The following is a 9,429-nucleotide window of genomic DNA, read 5'->3' as shown; positions in this document are numbered from 1 at the left end:
TGTCTCTGTTAATTCCTGTTCTATATTACTTTTTGGGTCTTTCTTCATTTATAGAATCCCTCCTAATATTTCCTGCAGGGCTGGCTTGGTGGTCACACACTCTTTCATTTTTTGCCTATCCTGGAAGTTCTTTATCTCTCCATTCACTCTGATTGACATCCTCTTGGGTAAAGTATTCTTGATTGTGTGTTTTTCTCCCTTAGTAACTTGAATATGCCTTAGAAGCCCTTCCTGGCTTGCCAGGTCTCTGTGTATAGGTCGGATTTTATTCTGAAATTCGTCCCTCTGTAAGAAACTGATTTCCCCTAGCCACTCTCAGGATAGCTTCCTTTGCTCTATGACTTGTAAGCTTCAATATTACATGACAGGGTATTGATCTATTTTTATCAATTTGGGGAGAGGTCCTCTCTGCCTCTTCTACATGGATGATTTTTCCTTCCCCAGATTAGGGAATATCTCAGTTATGTTTGTTCATATATACCTTCTAGTCTTCTCTCTCCACCTCCTCAGGAATCCCAATAATTCTGACACTGGAACTTTTCATGGCATCTTTGATCTAAGTCTATTTTCATGGGATACCAGCTGACTATTTATACCTTCTTTAGATTCCTTCCTTTCTATCAACTTTTCTTCTAGATCACTTACTCATTCTTCTGCTTTATTTACCCTGGCTGTGAGAGTATCTAGTTTAGATTGCATCCCATTCATAGTATATTTAAGTTAGGCCTGCCTAGATCTCTTCTCTGCCTTTAGAGATCCTATACTGTCAATAATGCTTTTTTTCAAGCCTACCTATTTACTTCATGATTGCTACCCTGAATTCTGTCTCTGGCATCTTGCTTATATCCACATCCATTAGCTCTGTGACTGGGGAGATTGTCTCTGATTCCTTTCTTTGTTGAGATTTCCTCATCCTAGTCATTCTCTGGAGGGATAATTGAGCAAATGAAAAGAGTAAAAAATATCAACCGTCACTGAAGCAAATGCACTCTAGAAAAAACCTGAGGTGGTTGAAAGCTACCACCAATACACAACCAAAGGAAAGATGATCTGAAACAATTAAAAATGGGGTCTGGAAAAATAGTGAAGTAGTAGGGGATCCTATTTCTACCTGTCTCCTGAATTGTGCTGGTTATCTGCCCGACCACTCTGAATACCCATGAAATCAGCCTGAAATGTAAGACAATATATCAGGATCTACCAGAATATCTCTGGCAGCTAGTTTCAAATTATGAAGTAGGGACTCGCAATTCTGCAGGCAGATATTGGAAGTTAAACAGAAAGGGGACAGAAGTGCCATAAGCACTGGTGCTGGGAAGGTAAAATAAGACAGAAACACAAAAATGTCCTGCACTGGAGCCTGGGTACAGACTTGCAGACTGGTAGTCATGGAGAAAGGACTTTAGGGCAACCCACTAGGCTGAAACCTGGATCTGAAGGGGTGTGTATGTGAACTGGGGGTGGCTGGCAGTTTTAGAAGTACAAAAGACAGAGACATGCCTGGACCTGGAAGTGAAGGCTGGGAGTGTTGCTGTGGGGTACACAACGCAGGTAGCTGCAGTTTTTAACAGCACAGAGAAAAAAAGAGCCACTGTGACCTGGAGGGCTTTCTGGAGAACAGTCTGTGAACTCTCTGTTCTGAGACAGAAGTTTGGACGCAGTAATTTCTGCTCCGACTCTTGGAAAGGACACAGAAATCTGCCAAGGAAAGTTGCCAGAGAACAAAAGCCCCCTTAAAACAGTGTTCACTGAGCCCATCCTTCACCACAGGGTGCAAGGCCATTGTGCCCAAACAGGGTTGCTTGAGTAACAGCTCAGCAACACCCCCCCCCCCAAAAGACAGGCTGAAAAACAAGAGACTAAGAACCCCAAAGTCCCTATAAAAAGGTGTATCTTGCTTGGATTCTGGTCAAGAATTTGGACTCTATACATTCCCTCAATCACCTCTCACCAGAATGACTAGGAGAAGGAACCTCCAACAGAAGAAAAATTCAGAGATTGTGACCTCTGCCACAGAACTAATAGATATGAATATAAGCAAGATGTCAGAAACAGGATTCAGGATAACAGTTATGCAGACAATAGCGAGGTTGGAGAAAACCATTAGTGGCAAGATAGATTCTCTAAGGGCAGAAATGAGAGCTGATCTGGCAGAATTCAAACATGTTATGAATGAGATCCAATCTAACCTAGATACTCTAACACCTAGGGTAAGTGAGGCAGAAGACTGAATTAGTGATCTAGAAGACATACTGATAGAAAAGAAGGATCAGGAGGAGGCCTGGAACAAACAGCTTAGAAGCCATGAATGAAGAATTGGAGAAATAAGTGAAGCTATGAAACATTCCATTGTCAGAATTATTGGGATACCTGAGGAGGTGGAGAGAAAGAGAGAGGATCAGAAGATATAGTTGAGCAAATCCTACCAGAGAATTTTCCTAATCTGGGGAATGGAACAACTGTTCATATCCTAGAGGCAAAGAGGACACCCCCCAAGATTAACGAGGGTTGATCTTCAGAAAGACCTTCAGACATGTGGTTGTGAAATTTGTGAATCATAAAGTCAGGGAAAATATTTTAAGGGCATCTAGGGGGAAGAGATACCTTTTGTGCAGAGGGAGGAACATCAGAATAACATCAGACCTGTCCATAGAAACCTGGCAAGCCAGAAAGGGCTGGCAAGACATATTCAGGGCACTAAATGAGAAGAAAATGGAACCAAGAATACTTTATGTGGCAAGGCTTTCATTTAGAATGGATTGAGAGATAAAGAGCTTTCAAGGCCACCAAAGAGTGAAAGAATATGTGGCCACCAAGCCAGCCCTGTAAGAAATTTTAAGAGGGGCTCTATAAAAGATGAAAGATGCCAAGAGTGATATAGCACCAAAATTTACAGAGACAAACTATAGAAACAAGGATCTCATAGGCAACATGATGACAATAAATGCATGTCTTTCTTTTTTTATTTTATTTTATTTCCTTTCAATTTTCCAGAATTTATTTTTTATGCACCACACATATCTTTCAATAATCACTTAAATGGTCTAAATGGTCCCATAAAATGGGACAAGGTTGCAAATTAGATAAAAAAGCTAGACCCATCCATATGCTGTCTACGAGAGACTCATTTTGAACCTAAAGATACATCCAGACTAAAAGGGAAGGGATGGAGAACAATCTTTCTATGCCAACGGACCTCAGAAGGTGGGGTAGAAATTTTCATATCAGATAAATTAGATTTTAAGATAAAGACTGTAGTCAGAGATACAGGACACTACATCATTCTTAAAGGGTCTATCCAACCAGGAGATTTAAAATTTGTAAATATCTATGCCCCCCATGGGAGCAGCCAACTACATAAACCAACTGCTAATCAAAATAAGGAGACATATTGATAAGAACATATTAATTGTAGGAAATCTTTATATGCCACTATCAGCATTAGACAGATCATCTAAGCAGAAAATCAACAAAGAACAAGGGCTTTTCATGACATACTGGACCAGATGGACCTCATAGATATATATAGAACATTCCACCCAAAAAAAAATAAAAAAGCCAGAATAGTTATTCATTTTTTGTAATTATTTTTATTAACATATAATGTATTATTTGGCCCAGGTCTACAGGTCTCTGAATCATCAGGCTTACACATTTCACAACACTCACCGTAGCACATACCCTCCCCAATGTCTATAACCCAACCACCCTATCCCTACCCTCCCATGCCCCAGCCACCCTCAGTTTGTTTAGTGAGATTAAGAGTCTATTTTTGTTTGTTTCCCTCCCAATCCCACCTTGTTTCATTTTTTCATTCAATACCCCCCAACAAACCCCACCTGCCTCTCAAATTCTTCATATCAGAGGGATCATATGATAGTTATCTTTCTTTGATTAACTTATAGAATAGTCATTCTTCTTGAGGACAAATGGAGCTTTCTCCAGAATGGAGCATATACTGGGTCACAAATCAGGTCTCAACTGATACCAGAAGATTGAGATTATTTCCTGCATAGTCTCAAACCACAGTAATTTGCAACTGGAACTCAATCACAAGAAAACATTTGGAGGAAATTCAAACACTTGAAAGCTAAAGACCATCCTGCTCAAGAACGTTTGGCTCAACTAGGAAATGGAAGAACTTAAAATTCATAGAGACCAATGAGAATGAAAACACATAAATCCAAAACCTATGGGATATGGCAAAGACAGTACTAAATGGAAAATACACAGCAAACCAAGCCTAACTAAAAAAAATAGAAAAATCCTGAGTACATTAACTCTCTTCACACCTTAAAGAACTTAAGAGTCAACAACAAATTAAGCCTAGCCCATGCACAAACAAGGAAAAAATTAAGATTAGAGATCAGTGAGTTATAAACCAGAGATACAATAAAACACATCAACAAAACTAGAAACTGGTTCTTTGAAAGAATTAAGAGGATTGATAAACCACTGGCCAGACTTCTCCAAAAGAAAAGTAAAAGGACTGAAATTAATAAAATTATGAATGAAAAGGGAGAGATTATGACTAACACCAAGGAAATAGAAATAATCATCAGAAATTATTATCAATGGCTATATGCCAATAAGTTAAGCAATATGGAAGAAATGGATGCATTCCTGGAAACCTATAAACTTCCAAGAATGAATCAGGAAGAAATTGACAACCTGAATAGACCAATATCTAGTAATGAGATTGAAGCAGTTATCAAAAGCCTCCCAAAAACAAGAGCCCAGTAATACCTATTCTCCTGAAGCTGTTACAAAAAAAAAAAAAAATAGAAACAGAAGGAAAACTTCCAGACTATTTCTATGAGGCCAGTATCACCTTGATCCCCAAACCAGGAAAAGACCCTATCAAAAAGAATTTCAAACCAATATCCCTGATAAATATGGATGCCAAGATTCTCAACAAGATCCTAGCTAATAGGATCCAACAGTACATTAAAAAGATTATCTACCATGACCAGGTGGGATTCATCCCTGGGATGCAAGTGTGGTTCAACATTTGCAAATCAATCAATGTGATAGAACAAATCAATAAGGGAAGAAAGAAGAAAAACATGGTCCTCTTAATGGATGCAGAAAAAGTATTTGACAAAATACAGCATCCTTTCCTTATTAAAACTCTTCAGAACATAGGGAACATTCCTCAACTTCATAGAATCCATCTATGCAAAACCCACACAAATATCATTCTCAATGGGGAAAATCTGAAAGCCTTTCCCTTAAGATCAGGAACATGACAAGGATGCCCACTCTTGCACTATTCAACATAATATTAGAAGTCCTAGCATCACAGTCAGACAACAAAAAGAAATAAAAGGTATTCAAGTTGGCAAAGAGGAAGTCAAACTCTCTCTCTTCTCAGATGACATAATATGCTAATTTGGAAAACACAAAAGACTCCACCCCCAAACTACTCGAACTCATACAGCAATTCAGCAACGTGGCAGGATACAAAGTCAATGTGCAGAAATCAGTGGCTTTCTTATACACTAACAATGAAACTATAGAAAAGAAAATTATAGAATTGATTCCATTTTCAAAAGCACCAAAAACCATAAGACACCCAGGAATAAACCTAACCAAAGAGGTAAAGGATCTATACTCGAAGGACTACAGAACACTCAGGAAAGAAATTGAAGATGACACAAAAAGACGGAGAAACATTCCATGCTCATACATCAGAAAATAAGCATTGTTGAAATGTCTACACTGTCCAGATCAATCTATACTTTCAAGGCCATCCTGATCAAAATTCCACTGGCATTTTTCAAAGTGCTGGAACAATAATTCTAAAACTTGCATAGATTCAGAAAAGACCCTGAATTGCCAAGGAAATGTTGAAAAAGAAAAACAAAGCTGGGGGCATCACGTTGCCTGATTTCAAGCTTTACTACAATGTTGTGATCACCAAGACAGCATGGTACTGGTACAAAACAGAGACACAGAGCAGTAGAACAGAGTAGAGAGCCCAGATATGGACCCTCAACTCTATGGTCAAATAGTCTTCAACAAAGCAGGAAACAATACCAAGTGGAAAAAAGGACAGTCTCTTCAATAGATGATGCTGGGAAAATTGGACAGCTATGTATAGAAGAATGAAACTTGACCATTCTCTTACACCATACACAAAGATAAACTCAAAATAGCATTGAGCTTACTTAAGATTCTCTCTCTTCCTGCAGTTCCCCCTTCCCACTCTTAAAAAAAAAGGGGGTGGGTGACTGCACTGTAATGAGATACATGAATAAAGACAAAAAGACCCATTGGGAGATGATGGTAACCTGAAATAAAGACACTACAATAGAAACATAAAGTTGGCAAATTAGAAAGGTTAGAAACAGAAACTGATACTACCCTTAGGCTAAGGCAATGAAAAAAGGAAACGGAGATTTATCTCAGTGCTCAGAATCACCTGGCAGAAACTGGAATAGTAACAGGTACTATCAGTGGAGGCCAGGGTCATGAAGACCTACTGCCAGAGATACCACTAAAGTAGATAAAAGGCAGAGAAATCTGGCTCCTCCCTTCTTTTTTTTTTTCTCCCTTCTTCTTCTCACTATCCAAACTCAATTAGAGGAGTCCACCAGGAAGCCAGCTGACAGAGGAGCCTGAGAAATCAGCACAGTGGAGTCAACAAACAAAGCAAAGCAAGCCAATGTCAATTAATGAATCCAACAGTAAATAAGTCCAAGACTGGCACAGAGTCCTAATACTGTATTAATATCTTAGCTGCATGTAAGAGAAGTACAGGGGAAAAGAGAGAAGGAAAGAGAAGACATCCAAAAAAAAAAAAAAAGAAAGAAAGAAGAAGAAACACATGAGGAAGAAGCAAGACCTTTCAATTTCAAAAAAAGACATTTCAACTTTTTCACTTTTCAGAACAGAAAAGGCCTGAGTGTACCCATACATAAACTGAAGTCTTTCTGCACCCAATCAGTCAAGAATATGACACATCACGTTAAAATGTGTGGCTTACTACAGCAGTGATTTTCAAACAAGAGGGATAGAGGTGGACATATCAGGAAATTCAGAGGGCATTTGTAGTTTGAACTATATCCCCAATAAGGATACATGCTCCTACACCCCCCCACCTCAACACACACACATGTACTACACAAAATCACTATTCTAGAATTTAGAGTATGAGGTCACTACCTTGCCTTTTTATTGCTAACACTTCCCTTATTGAAGAGATCAGTATCAGAAAAACCCTGCCTGTATTTTTGCAGAGGTTTTTGTTATACCAAGATATTTTCCTTCCAGGAGAAATTACTCTAAGAAAATGGGATGGGACATCACTGCCAGAAACAGAAAAGGAAAATAAAGTGATAAGTAGTCAACTAGAAGAGCATATTCCAGATATGGAAGTGGATAGGCACTGAAATATCCTAAAGGATATGAGATTTCCCAGTAATTCACAAAGAGCAATATCCATGGGAAAAAAAGTTTGAATTTGGGGACATGACACATCATGAGGGAATTAAGTGCCAAATTACAATGGAACAATCCAGTAAAAATTATATATATATATATATATATATATATATATATATATATATATATCACTTTCCCCTCACCTCCAAATCAGAACTATCCTGCATGAAGTAGAGGCAGTCATATAATCAGGGAAGGAAGGTACAAGGAGGAAGGTAAGGAAATAGGAAAGAAGCCATCCACACATACCCATCTCTTTATTACCACTTCTCACTCCAGGCTTCTAATTATGAGTCAGAGTGATGAAAGATTAAAAATATAATAGACTAGGTTGATCTTTTTAATACCTAAAATTAGACTGTTTATTAGTTCCTTAGAGTGACAAGAAAAGCAATGAGATCTGCTCAAGATATAATATGTAAGCAGAAAATGGATGTTCTACAGAGCTCAGGTCAAAAGTAGTAATGGGACTAAAATGCAGAGGAAAATAAAAGAGCTCAAAGAAATCTCTAGATATAGGGTAGGGGCTGACACTGATGCCAGGGGACCTGAAATGTTCTTATTACTCTTTAGATAGGATGGAGGTTTAAAGGAAGCCAGGATAATGCACGGAATTCTGACCAAGTCCATCTGACAATGGGTCCAAATAGTTCATGGACCTACCATGTGACACATTTACCCATTCCTTGGGTAAATATTGGGTTGGAATACTCAACATTTGACAGAAACTTTATATTGTATCCCATTCCAATAAAAATGCAATACAGGAATTGGTGGTCTTTTTGAATATTGGAGGCCATATTATATATATATATATATATATATATATATATATATATATAACACTTTGAAATATTGCCTTTATCAATTTATAAAGAGATTCAAAAGGCACAGTTTTTTAAAAGTTTTTATTTTAATTATAATTAGTTAGCATACAGTGTTATATTATTTTCAGGTGTATAATATAGTGATTTCAACACTTCCATACATCACCTGGTGCTCAACACAAGTGTACTGCTTAATCACCATCATCTAATTATTTTATTTTATTTTATTTTATTTTGTTTATTTGTCAGAGAGAGCCAGAGAGCACAAGCACAAGCAGGGGGAGCAGCAGGTGGAGGGAAAATCAGGCTCCCAGCTGAGTAGGGAGCCATATGTGGGACTCTATCCCAAAACCTTGGGATGATGACCTGAGGTAAAGGCAGAGACTTAAAGGACTGCTTCACCAAGGTGTCCCTCCCCATCACCTATTTAACCCATCTCCCCACCCAACTCCATTCTGGTAACTAGCAGTTTGTTTTCTATAGTCAAGACTCTGTTTCTTGGTTTGTCTCTCTCTCTCTCTCTCTCTTTGTTCCTTTGCTCATTTATTGTTTCTTAAATTCCACATATGAGTGAAATATATGCTATTTGTCTTTCTCTGACTGTCTTACTTCACTTAGCATAATACTCCCTTAGCTCCATCTATGTCATTACAAATGGTAATATTTAATTCTTTTTTATTACTGAATATATATATATACATGCCACATCTTCTTTACATCTTCTTCATCCATTCATCTATCAGTGGACACTTGAGCTACTTCTATAATTAGCTGCTATAAACATCCGGGTGCATGCACCCCTTTGAACTAGTGTTTTTATATTTTGGGGGGTAAATACTTGGTAGCATAATTGTTGGACCATAAAGTAATTCTACTTTTAACTTCTTGAGGAACCTCCATTCTTGTTTCCAGAGTGGTTGCACCAGTTTTTACTCACCCCAACAGTGCAAGAAGAGTTCCTCTTTCTCAATATCCTCGCTACCACCTGCTGTTTCTTGTATTGTTGATTTTAGCTACTCTGATAGGTGTGAGGTGATAGATATCTCATAGTACTTTTGATTTTCATTTCCCTGATGAGCAGTTATGTTGAGCATCTTTTCTTGTGCCAGCTGTCTGACTTCTGTGGAAAAATGTCTATTCATGTCTTCTGCTTAGA

Source organism: Mustela lutreola, chromosome X, assembly GCF_030435805.1.
Source record: "Mustela lutreola isolate mMusLut2 chromosome X, mMusLut2.pri, whole genome shotgun sequence".
Lineage (NCBI taxonomy): Eukaryota > Metazoa > Chordata > Mammalia > Carnivora > Mustelidae > Mustela > Mustela lutreola.
This window is presented reverse-complemented; position numbering follows the sequence as displayed.